The sequence below is a fragment of the Aplidium turbinatum genome, chromosome 1, assembly GCF_918807975.1.
Source record: "Aplidium turbinatum chromosome 1, kaAplTurb1.1, whole genome shotgun sequence".
Taxonomy (NCBI): domain Eukaryota; kingdom Metazoa; phylum Chordata; class Ascidiacea; order Aplousobranchia; family Polyclinidae; genus Aplidium; species Aplidium turbinatum.
Window position 1 is genome coordinate 20828285 of NC_137472.1, and position 8913 is coordinate 20837197.

Consider the following 8913-nt stretch of genomic DNA (forward strand, 5'->3'; position numbering starts at 1 on the left):
GTGCTTCAAGGATGGACAGTGGTGAAGTCAATGTTTCAGGCAATGCACCGGTAGTTGTAGAAGACAGCATGAGCCATGAATCCCTACCTGCTCTATTTGACGTTAGCATGCTGCCGGATCAGCTTCCGGCTCGGGAAGGTCCTGTGTTGCAAAGGAAGCTTTTTCCCGAATTCCAGTGGATGCGTCTTAACCCTGATGGTAGCCTACTTGTTACTGTAGCTGCTGTTTGTGGGCCTCGGAAAACAATAGGTTATCTGCCGCAGACCAACGGAAGTTATACAGCAGCAATATCCGCAGTCAGCAGTCACCTGTCCGAACACTTTGCGGCAAATCCGAAAGCGCCACTTTAAAGATAACAGATCACGAGTCACGCGCTTTTTAGGTCGCAAAGAAAAACATGAAAGAAGTTTGTTTAGTTTAGCAGCGCTTATAAGATCGCAAAGCGCAAGAAAGAAACATCAAACCTAATAAAACTTAATTGCTGCCGTGACGTTAAACGCAGTCTTTGTGAGAAAGACTAACCATTGCGAATTTGCGAACATACACATTCAATGAAATCTGTTTGAAAACTCTCGCCCACCCAGAATTCCTCTCTTCTAAGAAAAAATCGACGCCTATGGGTGCAGATGTTAAGAAAATTGGAGTCAGGCCTGATCCTTGTGGGACACCATTTTTAGGCGTTTCAGTCTGCTTTGCTATGACTTAACGGTGGTGAGGGTGCAGCTTCGATTTCTGACAAGTTCCATGATCATATGTCGGTTTGGAAGCAGGCGTAGCAGCTTGGAAGTAAGGCCGCGGTGCCACACAGTGCCGTAGGCAGCTGTAAGATTTAAATTAAAAAGACAGCGCCAGCCTTCGTTTTTGCTACAAAGCAAGTATCCATGTCTTCAGTCAAGAGCGTGATTTAATCTATTACGGATTTTCCGTCCCAAAACCCAGCTTGCTCTTTTGGAAGGAGTGGGTCGATGATTGGAGTGACGAGGGCATGGATCAGCCTTTCAAGAGTTTTGAAAGGAACACAGAGGAGAGATATCGAACAATAGCTTCATGGGTCCTCTGGTGGCTTGGGAGGGTTCAAAGGGATCGTAACTACTAAAGCTCTTCTCTAGATTTTTGGGATTGTGAGGTGGTGCAAGCAGGAAGAAATCTACACAGCCAGGACTTGAGGGTAGGGCCAGCATGGAACACAAGCTCAGGGCAGGTCTTATCCGGCCCTGGAGAGTGGAGATTTGTGTGGTTTCACTAGGCAGAGAGCGGCGGTGAACTCCTCTGAGGTGAAATCTTCGGATATTGTTTCATCTGGCGGGGTTTCTACTTGCCAGAAACATCCTTTGCTACAAGGTGGGATATGCCTTGCGGTCTTTTGTTTTGTAGACCCTGTTCTACACTTACTTGAATGCATTTGCAGAAACAGGATACTGGAGAGGGGAGTTTGCAGAGCGCCCAGTGTGATTGTTGATAATGCTCCATGCTTTGCGGTTTGAATGTGAAGAGTCGATGGCTTGAATGACTCCATTCAATCTCTCAAGCTTCTTTGCATCCAGTCGCTCAAGTAATCTGGTGGTGGTGGTGTTAGAAGCAGCACCAGGCATGGCATTTAGGTAAGAGCGATAGAGAGCCATGGTGTATAACTGGTTCGATGGCCATGCGCAAGCCTGGAAAAAACAGGGAATCCGGGAATGACATTCCAGGGAAATTTGTCGGTTTGCGGAAAATTTTACTGTAAAAATCACGTTACTAACGTCTTTCCTTCACCGTCAACCATCATCGTAATTTGCTGACACATTACAGTTCCGACACTGGTTTGTATCACTGCGTATTTACGACCTCCAACTTGTATCATACCTCAGAGCTGAACATGTTCTTAGCAAAATTGCACAAATATATTGCAGTAGTCCGCCCGAAAGCGTCGTAAAAAGCATGGGATTTGGGAAGTGTCATTGAAAAAATTCGAAATATTTGCAGAGGTACACAAAAACATCCATAAAAAAATAAAGACATTAGCGATGAGCTGTTCATTCACTGGAATGGGCCACACATAAGCATTAAGCAATAGCATAGCATCGCGAAACATAGTGCAACTGAGCAATAGCATCGTGAAACAGGCTCTTAATCTGCATTTCAAAGGAAAACTATTGCACTTTAGTACTAATGACGTTCGCTCGAAAATGTACAAAGTGTCTGCTGTGGTAGATAAACCAAGCAACAAGAAATCGTCACCATCTTTTCTGTCCCGGTAATGCATTTGTAGTAATTTTGCATGGGTAGAACTTGCTTGCGGTTTCTTTAATTTGCAAAAACAGCTATTTTAGCGTCATAATTTTGATTTTGTTGTCAAGTCAATTAATGCGTTTCGTTAATCTTCGTGTAGCATACTGGTTGTTTTATAGGTTACAGAAGTAATTTTCGCAATGTTGTGTGTTCTCACTCAGCGAAACTTGTGCATTCAGCGATCTGGCCGTTTTTGTGTTATATGCCTATATCGGGTCTGCTACTATTAGGCGAGTTTCCTATTCGGCGATTTTTTAAAAATCCAACGACGCCTTCTGTAAAGCCAATGATTGAATATATTATTCAATATTCAGACATTGAATCAATGTAAATACGAACTGTTAGGCTAATTGGCTTCTTTGAACAAATCGAATGGCTTTTGCAAATGTTTCTCAGGTACAACCTATACCTGGTCAGCAATACTTCTCTTTTGAATACGATTTCAACGTCTGGCCACGTTAAAATGATGTAATTGCCTTTACATTACATTCAAAAGTTTTGTTGACATCAAAAAATCTTTGTGGAATAAAATACAAAATTCTCTAAACAGAAGGCACCATTAGATTTTTAAAAAAATCGCCGAATAGGGAACTCGCCTAATAGTAGCAGACTCGATATAGGCATATAACACATTCCGCCTATATCACTTTTCGTAATTGGTAATGCTATTCATGCACATTGCACATACTATCAACCCGTTCGAGCATGAAGTTATGTTATTGTCAACTTGTCAAGTATGTAACAAGCGGCTCATGATGTCGTATTGTTTCATGACATTCACACGGTGGACGGTGGTGGGTAAGTCAGTGGATCTAATTTGTAAGCATGCGGCGTCTAATTTATTAAGCCTATTGTTGTTCCAATTTATTCCGATCAAAGTGGGCACATCAGGCACAAACAGTGTGCCATGCCTGCTTATGAATAAAATACGATACCAAAACTGTTTAAATTGGAACTATGAAGCTACAGATGGCCATCTATAATATATTTTTTGTGTGAGGCGTTTCGCCAGAAAACTGTAAACGGTGTAATTATGACGTCATTATCGTGATTGTAAGCCACGAGAAATTTTTTCGCTAAAAACAGATTCCCGGGAAGCTAAACATTTTTTCCAGCCCTGGCCTTGTGGTATTGTGGCCTTTGCCACAGACATCAAGGCATTGCAAAAGTCCTGGAATGCCTTGTCTAAGTTGCACATTTCAGGTGGTGGTAACTTTGCAGGAGACTTGTCATTCAAGAGGCTGTATTGATTCTAATCGGAATTTTTGAAGTTCCAACGCTTCACCGGTGAACTTGGGACAGGTGCCACGAGTTTTGGGGCGATGATGAAGGACGGCCGGTGTTAGGATCGTAGGAACTTTTCAAGCACACGTCTGTCTGAAAGAGAGCTGTTGTATGGAATTTCTGTATGGAATTTGATCCAATACTTTTCATGTCACATTTATATGTTATTGATAACTGGTGGACTGTGCATGGCGGACTCGTCATGGGCCAAGCTTTTTACATTGAGGAAAGCTAAGCCTGTCTCCCTGGCCTGCTTCACCATTCTAAATTTTGTGTGCGGGTCGCAATGAATGTAGAACCCACATTATCCTTCCACAGGTACCTCGACTCCCCACTCTGACCCTCGCAACCTAAGCTGATGGACCTGCTTCCCGGGTGCATCGCCAAACCAAAATCACACCGCTCCTGCGAGGTGCGGCTGGCCGGTTCTTTTAAGTCTAACCTGGCTATGTTTATTGTGATCTTCTCGCCGTGTCATTTATTTTATACTCTTACAAGCATTGTCAATTCAAATATAACATTTTATCACCGTTTAGCTAATAAGGTTCTTCTTCATCATGTAAGCCTCTGGAACCGAGGGTCTAACCTTTTACCACCCTAGATTCATGATGTTCCTGGACTACACTGAAAGGCTACTAGAAAACAGCCAGTCTTTGGTTTTATCATCCAAGATGAGCAGACCTTCCACTCTATTAGGTGGCTTGAAGATGGTACAGACATTGATAATGTGGTCTGCAGTCTGTTCCCCGGCAGCACATTCACAATCACAGGAGAAGAAAGTGGCCATTCTCCATTGATGTGTGGTTGAGCGGAAAAGTCTGAAGTCTGTCCGAGACGGTTGAGGCACATTGAGGAAAAGGTTGAAAAGGCCTTAAAACACTACATTGCAAGTAATGAGTCAGTGAGTCACACATTGTTTTAAAGTGACTACCAGTAACTGCAACATATCCAAAACTTTACTTCACCATACACAAACCAAAAAACCCAGCAGCAATACATACAGGCTGACTAAACGGTACCCTAAACGGTCGAAAAGACATTTGGTCGACAGGACATTTGGTCGACAGACATTTGGTCGACAGACATTTGGTCGACAGACATTTGGTCGACAAGACGTTTGGTCGACAGACATTTGGTCGACAAGACATTTGGTCGACAGAACGATTCATTTTAGGGTTAGGTTAGGGTTAACTAAACCTAACCTAACCCCATAGGCGCTGACTTTTCAAAAAACCTTGGGGGGCGAGAAAAGTGATGACGTCATAACAATAACGCTATTTTACTCAATTAAAATAGTCTTTGATTAGGCTTACCGTCTTGTTTATATTGACACCTTGGTCTCAAGCCGAATTTATTAGAACCGCTGCTTGAAACGATTAGTTTTACGCATGCAGTACCCTACGCCTAGTCGTAAAAATTTTGATATTGTTAGCTCATAATTGGAACAGTTGGAAAACAAGCCGATTCATTTTCTTTTGTGCGAGTGAATGACAACAATCAAGACAGTGAAGTTATCGAAACAAAATGCAAAAAAATCATCATCTCAAGCAGAGTGAAAACCCGCTACCAGTTTTATTAACCTCGTTTCACTCGTTTTGCTAATTACTTACCTTCAAAGTGCTAACAACGGCGAAATGTTTTCTTTTCTGTTTTTTATCGAAATTTCATCGAATACCGTATATACTCGAGTATAGGTCGAGATGTTCGCAAGTGATTTTTACCTCAAAAAAGAGGTTCAACTTACAGAACAAGCTGTTGTTTCCAGCTCGGCAGTTTTCAAAATGAACACATTTTTTGCTGCGGCAAATCATTGTCGAAGTAGATTACGGAGTGTGAAATGGCGTCGGCCGAAGTGAAAGTTTTGAATACGTTATTTGCAGTGATTCAAAAGTAATTTTCAAATTTAATGACTTCTTGTCCATTCTAAACTATGCACTTGTTGAGCAATATACAAAGCTCACGAGACAAAATAGCAGAAACAGCTGTTTTAAGAGGTCAATCTTTTCTATTTTTGCGTGTAGGATATAGTCGTTCTTATTACGTAACATTCCGTGATCGTTGAAGTCGATGTCAAACCTTAGCGGCCGCATAAAACAATGATGCCAGGTTGGCTCGGTGATATTAGCGGTAAGAGACGTCGTTAATGCAGGCAATATCTGCGACCAAGACCATTAAACATCTATTCTTTCATCGATTTAATTCTCACACATTGCGAACAAAACAATGCATTCTGTTGAATCATAATTGATCTCACAGCGAATAGTTACGTGACTATTCCAGCAGCGTAAGTTATTCTACCATCTACTTTGAAATTTCCATACCATATGAGAAAGCCATGCGATCGCCGATCAGCTGCTGTTTTGCGGGTATTTTATCTTTGAAACACCACTTATAATAACCATTTTTGTTGCCCATCAACCATAAATTTACAGGGGGTACCGTCCCCCGGAAGTCGGCGCGTATGCCTAACCCTACCCTAACTCTAACCCAAATGTCCTGTCGACCAAATGTCTTGTCGAACAAATGTCTTGTCGACCAAATGTCTTGTCGACCAAATGTCTTGTCGACCAAATGTCCTGTCGACCAAATGTCTGTCGACCAAACGTCCTGTCGACCAAATGACTGTCGACCAAATGTCTGTCGACCAATCGACCGGCCACCGACTAAACACGGTACACGACAACTGTGCGAGACAAAGTGGGCGATACCCACTTGGGCGAGACTAGGTGGGCGACGAGTCAAGTGGGCGACGAGCCAAGTGGGCGACGGACCAAGTGGGCGACGAGCCAAGTGGGCGACGGCCAAAGTGGGCGACGGAAGCGAAAGTTTAGCCGTTCGGAAAAAAATTATGACTTTTAATTTTTACTTTAAAATACAATGATTGATTTGTGGAAGGGAGGCAATGAGAGTTCTCACGCTGAGTTTCACGAAGCATTGGAAGCAACATTTTTATTATTTTTTGTATTCTGAGCAACGCATTCTGCAATGGATACAGCGCTATATAAAAACTAACATTATTATGTTAATTTGCATTGTGACATCATCTTGACACATTATTTTGCAACACACAATCCAGTCTCTGAATATTATAAACATTTGCGGTAGGTCACTAGGTCAGCCAGTGCTGAGATCTTAACTACTAAGTAGCTGGTTTGGCAGGTACATGCATTAGACATTGGAATGTTTGTAGTGATTTTCAAGCGAAACAGAAGTTTTTGGTAGTTGTTCGAGTGTGTTATTGTTTAAAATACATGTAAAAACTTACATACGAATCATTAACTACAGAGATTAGCATAACTTTGATGCTCTAAAAATAAAGTCATATTTTTCAATTTTTAGGTCATAAACAAAATGGCCCTAGTAATGACTGTCAGTCACAATGTGTTTTGTAAACTGCTGATGCGGCTACGCAGCGTCTAGACTAGAGCATTCAGATTAAAAATATCAGTTGACTTTTAAGTGCCCAAGTTAAAATTATGACTTATGCCTCTTGAGAAGTCCCACATAGTCTGTGGTGGATCCTGTCCATTAAAGTTTTATTGGTACTTTCACATACAACATTGTAAATGTAAGTTAATATCAAGTCTCTATGAGACATTGGATTTTCCGCGCACATACGATTTATAGCGTCAGGAACACTAATTGTGCATTGTTTTTCTTTTCCGAAACAAATATAGTGAGTTCGGTCAAAATGTCCAAAAAATATAACCATTGTATTTTAAAGTAAAAATTAAAAGTCATATTTTATACTGACAAGCTTTGATAACGGTTAGGGAACGTTCATTATAACTGACTTAAACCACTCTTTGGCCATTCGTTTGTCTCTTTTCTGAAAGGTTTCTCTTAAACTTCACGATAAACCCTGACGCCGCAAATTGCAAAATAATGTGTCAAGATGATGTCACAATGCAAATTAACTTCAAACAGCAAGCGCTATTACTAGACTACAAAAAATAATGAAAATGTTGCTTCCAATGCTTCGTGAAACTCAGCGTGAGAACTCTCATTGCCTCCCTTCCACAAATCAACCATTGTATTTTAAAGTAAAAATTAAAAGTCATATTTTATACTGACAAGCTTTGATAACGGTTAGGGAGCGTTCATAACTGACTTAAACCACTCTTTGGCCATTCGTTTGTCTCTTTTCTGAGAGGTTTCTCTTAAGCTTCACGATAAACCCTGACGCCGCAAATTGCAAAATAATGTGTCAAGATGATGTCACAATGCAAATTAACATCAAACAGCAAGCGCTATTACTAGACTACAAAAAATAATGAAAATGTTGCTTCCAATGCTTCGTGAAACTCAGCGTGAGAACTCTCATTGCCTCCCTTCCACAAATCAATCATTGTATTTTAAAGTAAAAATTAAAAGTCATATTTTTTTTCCGAACGGCTAAATTTTCGCTTCCGTCACCCACTTTGGCTGTCGCCCACTTGGCTCGTCGCCCACTTGGTCCGTCGCCCACTTGGCTCCTCGCCCACTTGACTCGCCGCCCACCTGGTCTCGCCCAAGTGGGTATCGCCCACTTTGTCTCGCCCAGTTGTCGTGTACCGGACTAAACATAGGTATAAAAACTATCTGCATGTTCAGTATTAGGGCAAATGTTACATTATAGACAAGACAGCATAACAGTCAAGAGGAAAAATTTACCACTTAACAGGAAAAATTGTATACCAGCTCCCGCATTTGCTGTTAATTAGGTTATATGATGCAAAACTGCTTTACCACACATACCAGTAGCCTTCAAAAGCCTTCAGTAGCCTTAAATTAAACAGTGTAATAATAGCCTCAATAATGTTGCCAGAAAAGGAATTCTGCCCTAATTTGAGAAAAATTTAAAGCTGCTAAAAACAAAAACTTGTATTTTGGAAATTTTGTTTAGTCCTGGGCATAGATCAAAACCCTAATCTTATTTCTAACTCTAACCCTTACCTTAACCTAAGTTCCTAACTTTAATCCTAACTCTGGCAACACCTGATTGTAACCATGGCAACAGGTGTGTAAAAATAGCCACATCCAAAAGCAAAACACAAAAGTAACATAAAACAATGTTACATACAATGTTTAGGTTTTCTTATTGATAGGGAGACAACAAAACGATCATACGGCCTACTAGTTAGCTGCCACCCTGGAAAGAATAATTTGAGTTATGAAACTAATCAATAATTTAACCAAATCGAGTGAAACAATGTAAATTACTGTAAATATCAACAACTAGCCTAAAAAATGGGCAGAAGCTATAGTGGTAGCCTATAATTATCACATAAGACTTTTATAGCCTCTGCCTCTGAAGGAACTAGAATGAAAGCAGTCCAAAATTACACAAAATACAGGCATAAATATTATACTATTTAT

The 8913-nt window shown here is 40.8% G+C and overlaps 1 protein-coding gene across 1 annotated transcript in view; it reads right to left on the reverse strand.

The window, feature by feature from the left end:
• The window catches only part of LOC145769438 (programmed cell death protein 5-like), a 28842-nt gene extending 20160 nt beyond the window's left edge, over nt 1-8682 (reverse strand). The window contains exon 1 of the mRNA XM_082581091.1: nt 8618-8682. The gene's annotated coding sequence lies outside the window, so the exon portion shown is untranslated. The remainder of the gene's footprint in view (nt 1-8617) is intronic.
• Nucleotides 8683-8913: the final 231 nt, after the last annotated feature.